Source organism: Pogona vitticeps, chromosome 12 (assembly GCF_051106095.1).
Source record: "Pogona vitticeps strain Pit_001003342236 chromosome 12, PviZW2.1, whole genome shotgun sequence".
NCBI classification, from domain to species: domain Eukaryota; kingdom Metazoa; phylum Chordata; class Lepidosauria; order Squamata; family Agamidae; genus Pogona; species Pogona vitticeps.
This window is the reverse complement of record NC_135794.1, coordinates 19,425,796-19,433,746: the sequence shown is the minus strand read 5'-3', so window position 1 is coordinate 19,433,746 and position 7,951 is coordinate 19,425,796.

The window sequence follows — 7,951 nt, the reverse complement described above, 5'->3', positions numbered from 1 at the left end:
TCGACAACTCTTCAAACAATAGCACAGAACAGTTGGCCGGGTCTATTACAGATTTTTAATTTGGGTTGGCTTTGTTCGGAAACATCAGGCGCTCTGGCTTGCCAGAGTCAGGATCCAAGGGGAGTGTGTGTGTGTGTTTGTGTGTGTGTGTTTAGAAGGCAAGGCCCACTCGCTCCAAGGGCATAGAAACAGAACAGACAATTCTATATTTTGGTTCCCATCTCCTTTTTTTTTTTACAGCACCCAGCACTCTGGCTACTTTAAATAATGCAATTTTTAATACTCTCCTGCCAATTGTGGCTCTGCCGGAGAAAGCCTACCTCCCTTCCCTCGGAGAGGGTGTGCAGTGGAGTGTGTTTTCATCCGAAGGACCCATTTATCAAAGAGCACGGAAAGCACACATGTCTTTTTATACGGCAGCAATTAGCAAGAGCTGCTTGAAGGGTGAGCCTGTGACCCTCGTTATCATCCCTCTGCCCCTCCCCCCTCCCTAAACTCATCTTGTATCTCAAACATAAACATCTGAAATATTAGAACTCATCTTCAAACCTCTGATGAGGAACCATATCGCATATCTCTACATCTATTCCTCCTGCCCTATGCACTTCCACTAAACTGTCACAAATGCCTATAAGTTATCCTTCTGCGACCTCGAGATTCTTTTGCCCTAAGCTGAGCTGAGTCTGTGTCACTTAGCAAATTGCAAAAAGCCTTGGATAACCCGATGTGACTCCTCTAGGGATACACAATACTATGCTTTGCTCTTTTAATCATGAATTAAATATCCGCTCTGTACTCTGAAAATACGCCAAATATGTGCTCCGAGGTTCTAAGATGAAAGATATCCCATATTTGGGATATGTACGTATCAATTAGGGACCTTGATGCTTTCACTATGAGAAACTACTAGGTATATTGCAGGCAATGTTGATCAGAGCTTGTCATAGTCATAGAATCATTGAGTGGGAAGGGGCCTATAAAGCCAACCCCCTGCCCAATGGCTCAATGTTATTCAAGACTTCAATAACAGGTTTGGAAGTAAATGTTCATGTTGAGGCTCATACCTCTTGAGTCAGATTGCCCAATAGTGGGCACCTCCTTCTGTCTCTGCCAACTTTACAGCACAGGGAGTGGACAATGCAATGGAGAGGACTACGCATTTTCAGCACCTAACCTAGAGGCTGCCCCCTTTAATGACCTTTACTCTCAGCAACTGCTGGAGCTTCAGAGTGGTGTTGAGGACCAGGAAAATCCCAAGGGCTAAACAGGAGCCGCAACAGGATTTTCAGTTAAAAGTCCAAGGGAAACGTATTCCATGTTATTGTACATTTCCCTCCGGGCACGCAGTTCCTTCAGAACTCCATGTCTAAGCAAACAGACTTGCAGAGGGAGCCCATGCTTACCTCCTGATAACCAGTCACAAAACAAAGGCAAACAAATTTACAGCATACAAAAGTGAGGAAAGCTTGTGCTAAGAGAAGCCTATGTCTTTTGCCTCCTAAGGTAGCTTTGCTTCTAATACTATGCTAGCAATATCATCTAGATAAGCAACTTGTTTTCACCTTCTTGCTCCCAAAAGCCTGTTGTCCAGCCATCCTGCTTTTCAACACTCTGGATTCTGTTAGTTACATCTGTGTATGAAGTCTTGATGCTTTAACTCTCTGCAGTGGAAACTCCTACTTCTTCTTCCTTTCATGCAGGATGTTAAACTGCACAGAAAAGACAACTAGCTAAATTATCCTCATTCCTTGGCAAGATAATGCAGATGAGCATTTTGGTAAATTGGTGGTTACACACAGGCACATGGAGAACAAGACAGGCAGGCTGGCACACATATACACATGAACACAGAATGATAAATTCCCAGTAATCTCTCATCTGTCTTGCCCCGGATTAGATAATAGGGTGTGGAAGAGTGCTAAAATTTTCCGGACTACCTGGGCGATGATACTCATGTTTGGTCTGAAGCTTCCACCACACTTGAGAGTAGCTGGCTGAAGTTGGGGTGGATGGTCCAGTACCTGTGATGCACGCAGCCCTGTATTCCACAGCCTCTCATTGCTCTCTGGCCTTGCTCTTTAGTGCCCTGTTTCATCAAACAGATGCTGCAGTGGTGAAAACAGTTTACGCTTGCTTGATCAGACCATGCCTCTGGGGCCATCTCTAGGAGTAGGCAGAGTGAATTGTCAAGCCGTTGGTGTCATAGAGTAGCAGGAAATGGTTCACCCCCTCATCTAGTTTGCCATTCTAGTTTTTCTATTCTATGGGACAACCAGTTTCCCCCAGTTTGCAAGGTGTCTCATGATGTTAAGGTCGATTCACTGATGTTGTGAGATGTAAGCCAAGGAAGGTTAAGAAACTGAGAAGGGTAAGCACACAAAAACGTATCTGTTCTTTTGGTTTTACTAGCATGTATGTTGGCTAGGCCAGTGGGTTGGAGCATCTGGCTGAGGAACCATGGTTTGGGACTTTGCTCTCCTGTTGAGCCTCCTGGGAGAAGAGTCAACCTGTGTAGCCTTGGGCAAGCTGCAGAGGCCCCAGCATAAGGAGACAGGTAAGCCACACCTAAGGACTTTATACCTAGAAACCCTTGAAACCATAAGTTGGAATCAATTTGATGGCACATAATTTTCATTCGGCTTGCATGATAGAGTGCCATATTGCGGCAAGTCCAGCTGTGAGAAGGGTAGTAATCTTAAACTGCATAATCTCTGTTTCTTGGTTAGAGGATGAAAATTTCCTTTTTTTGAGTTAACAGGCCCCAAAATTGTTCAGTCAGATTGTGGGACCTGTAGCCTATAATGAAACATCTCAAAGTTACGCTCTTTATACTGAAACAGGGAAGAACTCCATCCATGTTGAATTTTTTTTTGTTGCTCCAAAAGAATAATCCCCAGTTTACATCAGAGGGACCTTTTTGGGATGAGTGTGGTCCTGGTTGGAAGGATGGAAAAGCTTAGGTTTCTTCAGATTCCAATTTTATAACATTTATGCCACCTGCCTCTTTGTTGTCTCAACATTCTTTTCTTTTCCTTTCTTATCTTTTCCTTTCCTGCCACAACAGCTAACGCAACTCTGTCCCTGACATAGACACGATGAGATGTTTGAGAGTCGCGAGAGCTGAGAGAATGTCACTTACTCAGCGTTCAGGTGAACTCAACCTTTGATCTCCAAGAGTCCCTCTTAGCCGAGAAGGAAGCCCTTGAACCCTAACGGCACATTTCACACCTGACGTGATGCCTTCGAAGGACACAGGTTTCTCTGTGGCTTGGCGCTGGATTGGACACTTTTTTTTTTAAAATGGCCTCGAGTGAACAGCAGCCGTGTCGAGGGCGAATCCTGAGGCTTGGCACTGAAAGATTTTGAGCGCGGAGAAAGCTGACGCTAATGAGGGTGGCTGTGAGGAACGTCAGGGCAGAAGCCCTCCTGCCCTCATCCTCTTCTTTCGTCTGATGTACCATGACTGAACCTAGACGTACCTCACAAAGGAAAGGAACAAACAAACAAACAAAGGTGTGTGTATGTGTATGGGGGATAACAAGTTCGCGAACCTTTTTTTCACGCGTTTGTGCGCAGCTGTCAAACTGGGAAGATAAGATGAAGTCCAGCTACCCCCGAATGGTTTGAGGCCTTTCCTTCCAGGCTGAGCTTGTTATCTCGGCCAACGCTCTTAAGCATAGCATGGAGAAAAAGGCAAATGCTTTGCAACAGCCAAGCAAGCTCTTCCTTTACAAAATAAAAGTATAATTAGGGCGTTATGAGAAAAGAGCAACTCTTTACTTGCTAAAGTGCAAGGCCTTCTCGAAGCAACCTGTGGATGGTCAGTTTGGTGCGGCCAAGAAACAGGAAATATCTCACTTAAAAAGAAGGCCAAAGGAGACATCATCATCATCATCATCATCATCATCAAGTGTAATCAAGTTGATTCCAGTTTTTGGAGACCCTTGGCAGAATTCCTTGGGTATAATAGACACAGAGCGGTATGCTGATTCCTCCTTCTGAGGGCAATCCAAGTCTAGCTTGCCCAAGGTTCTCAAGGCTGGCTTTTCTCCCAGGAGGCATAATGGAGAATCAAACGGCCGACCCCTGGCTCTGCCGCCGGGTACCCAACACACTGAGCTATCCAGCCAGGCAAAAAGTGGACATAGATTATTATAAAATTTACATGGGCTTATTTCATTAAAATGACATATGCCAATGTACAGGTGTGGATGGGAGCTAGGATGGTGGGGTTGGTGGAGTCTTGGACTAGACCTCCGGGAGACCTGGGTTCAAATCCCTGGTTGGCCATCAAAACTCATTGAGGGTGGCAATGAGAAAGCAATTCTTGAATAATTATCTATAGCCCCGAAAACCCAGCTGGTGTCCCTATAAATCAGAGCAACTGAAGAGCACAGGACAACAACCAAGGGACAGAGAATAATTTTCTCAAAAGTCTTCCTGTGGTCGGTGAGTTTCATGGCAATAGAGGGAGGAGAGGAACCACGTGCCAGTCTTCATTTCCTTGCTGGTAACATCGGTTTTATGTTCAGTTCATAATCTAGTGGGCAACGGCTGGAATTCTGTGGACCAAGAATGGGCAACCAGCTGGGAGCAAGAGGCCTCCTGGGATTCTTTCCCACAAGCCACTGGGGAGGACTCTACCACTTTGGTTGTTCCTGGATTTACAACAGCTGCTGCTGCCAAAACTGGATGAGATTTCAGCAAAGGGCTTGAGCAGGTGGATCTTGGCCAGACAATGACAGTCATGGGTTTCCTGGAGTGAGAACACTGAGGTCTATATCACGTGTGTTGACGAGGGGCCAAGAGGAACAATTGGATGCAACTCCAAAATTTTCAGCCGAGGAACAGGATGCTTGTTTATTTCTTTAGTCCCTTTGTTTCCTGATATTCTTCCAGCAGATGTTGACCGTCCTGGTGTTTTAGACTACAGCTCCCATAGTCCTGTACCATTGGCCTTCCTAGCTGGGGATGATGGGATTCATAGTCCAAATTCTGGGCATCCATTGTCTTCCTCTCCCCTCGCCCACCGCAAGAACAGCTTGAAATCAAGAATTGATGTCTGAAGAAGAAATGCACAGCTGAGCAGCACATGGCATTTTCTGGATCATTTAACCATCTCTGACCATCTATTGTTAAATTAGGAATTCATAACAAACAAATCCTTGAGCTTTTTGGAAAAATGGGATTTTAAAATATATATTTTAAGAAACATGTGAAAATAAATATTCCAGCATGTAAATGTGATGTTGGCCTAGATCTGTTATGTTTTCTTTTCTTTTTTATATAGGAGTGGGGGAAGGACTGATAAGTCACTACTGATGTTTTCTTCCAAAAAGCAGAATATATATATAAATCTGAATCAAGATTTTGAGAAACTGTAGAACCAACTGTGTTAATGTGCCAGAGTACGTTTGCTCCCTGGGAACATCCAAAGGGTTGTTTTATTAACTGGGAAAATATTTATGTAAGAGCGAAATTTAAAACTATTTTAGTAAGGACGTTGCAAAACGGAGAGCTGATCGAGGTATAAGAACATAAGGAAATAAGAAGAGTCCTGTGCTGGATCAGGCCAAAGGCCCATCTAGTCCAGCTTCCTGTATCTCACAGTGGCCCCACCAGAGGCCTCTGGGAGCACAGGAGACAACGAGAGACCTGTCTCCTGATCCCCCTCCCCTGCATCTGGCATTTGGAGGTCCCTTCCTGCTAAACCTGGAGATTATATACATCCCCATCATGGCTTGTCACCTGCGATGGTGTTTTCCTCCAGAAATTTGTCCAATCCACCTTTAAAGGCCTCTAGACCAGATGCCCTCACCACATCCTGTGGCAAACAACACTAACAACAAGGTATGTGTTACTCTCACCATTGTAACGGGTTATTTTAGAGCACGCATGCGTATAGCATCCCTTCTCTTGTCTGTCTGACAGTACTATGCTACGTTTAGTCAAATGCAAGTCTATTGAGTTCAATGAGAATTATAGGTCAGTGCCTGCATATATATAGGGCTGAATTCGATGATTAGTCACAACTAGAGCAGACTTACTGAATGAAAGGGATCGGTGAAGCCATTGATTCAACAGGACGGTTCTGTTGGAGACAAGCCTTTGGACAAAGGCCTGACCACTGCTGCCTGAAGCATGAAACAAGGCACAGTCAGAACAGGGGCTGAAGTTCGTATAGAACGGACCACCCTCTTCAGCAGGCGGTTAATCCTTCTGTCCCATTTTTCTCACATGCAGAATTGCGGCAGGACTCCAAGACATTTTGGTTGCCTCTGACATGTTCCTGGACTTGTCACATTTTCATGATCACAAACAAGGCCTGGTAAATTATAATAATATGGATCTTGACATCCTCCTTTGGACGGGGGTGCTTTCTGCTTCTGTGCAACTTAGAGAGCCTTCGATGAGTGTTGTTTGCTGAGAATCGGAATCCCACCCCTGCCACCTTTTGCTTCTTAGCCGTTTGGGTGGTGGTCCGTTCCGTGAGCATCTCCATAAAAGTTCTTTGCCCTCGTTGGCTTCCCGTAGTGGATGGAACTGGCATAACTGCAGAGAGAGAAAAATAAAATAAAAGAGAGAGCGGAAACACAAGATCAGTCGGATGATGCACGAGCACCCTGAAGCCCACGATCCGATTCCTATTGCTTTTGGGAGGGACCAAGCAGAGCTTTTCACTTATGCTCAATAATTAAAGGAATTGTCTTCTCCTCTCCTATACCATGAATCGCAAATGAGCGAAGTTTCGGCTCGCGCCTGTTAACAATGCCACTGGCATGTTCATAATGCTGTTATACATTTCCTTCCACTTTACGGCTGCAAAAGGAAAAAAAAAGGCGGCCGTGGCATTGGGCCAGTGCCACTTAGATCATTTTTCCACGGGCACACCAGAGACCGAATCGCCCTATCAAGCCTCCTCTTTTTCCACTCCACAGCACCCCTTGTTGTGACATCCCACTCACACTTGTCCCCCTGCATTAGTGATGACGCCGCAAGACATGATTGTTGTCGTCGAATATCACAATCAGTTTAGCTAAAGTAGGGGTCAAACTGCTGTCAGGGAATTCAGATGTATGTTTCAACTTGGTTTTGTCACCCTGCAAGATAGGTGGGGGGGCCCCCGGAAAACTGCAGCTCTGAGTAAGGTCAAACCTGGGCCATCCACTTTTCTTGGTGAACAATTGAGTATGAAACAGAATCTGATTTGTTCAGATAGGGGTCCAGGGAGGCGGTGGGGGTTTCATTATTATTAATAGTACGGTAGGTTTGAGGAAAAAACAACAACAACGTTGTATTCCTCTCATCTCTTTTGTGCCAGAGGCTCCTTCATGAAATATTTCAGAATTAATAGATGCTTAGCTCAGTGGTTTAGGGAATCTGTCTGTGGAGACGGCAGTTGGGAGTTCGATTCCCCCACTGTGCCTCCTGGGTGGCCTTGGGCAAGCTGCACAGTCCCAGGACACCCCCAGAAGAAGGGACTAGTCAACCACTTCTTTGTATTATCTACCTAGAAAACCATTGTTGTTGTTGTTGTTGTTGTTGTTGTTGTTGTTGTTGTTGTTGTTGTTGTTGTTGTTGTTGTTGTTGTTGTTGTTGTTGTTGTTGTTGTTGTTGTCTAGCCTTAACATCCAAGGACAGATCCTGAAGCAGAGGCTCCAATATTTTGGCCATCTCATGAGAAGAGAAGACTCCCTGGAAAAGACCCTGATGTTAGGAAAGTGTGAAGGCAAGAGGAGAAGGGGACGACAGAGGATGAGATGGCTGGACGGTGTCATCGAAGCGACCAACATGGATTTGACCCAACTCCGGGAGGCAGTGGAAGACGGCTGCCATGGCTTACAGTGAAGAATCTGATGCCAAAGGCAAAAATTGTCAAGGGGAACCTTTACCTTTACCAGGGGAATAGGTATTGGGAAAAATCAGTGGTGGACCAGCCAGACCAGTGATT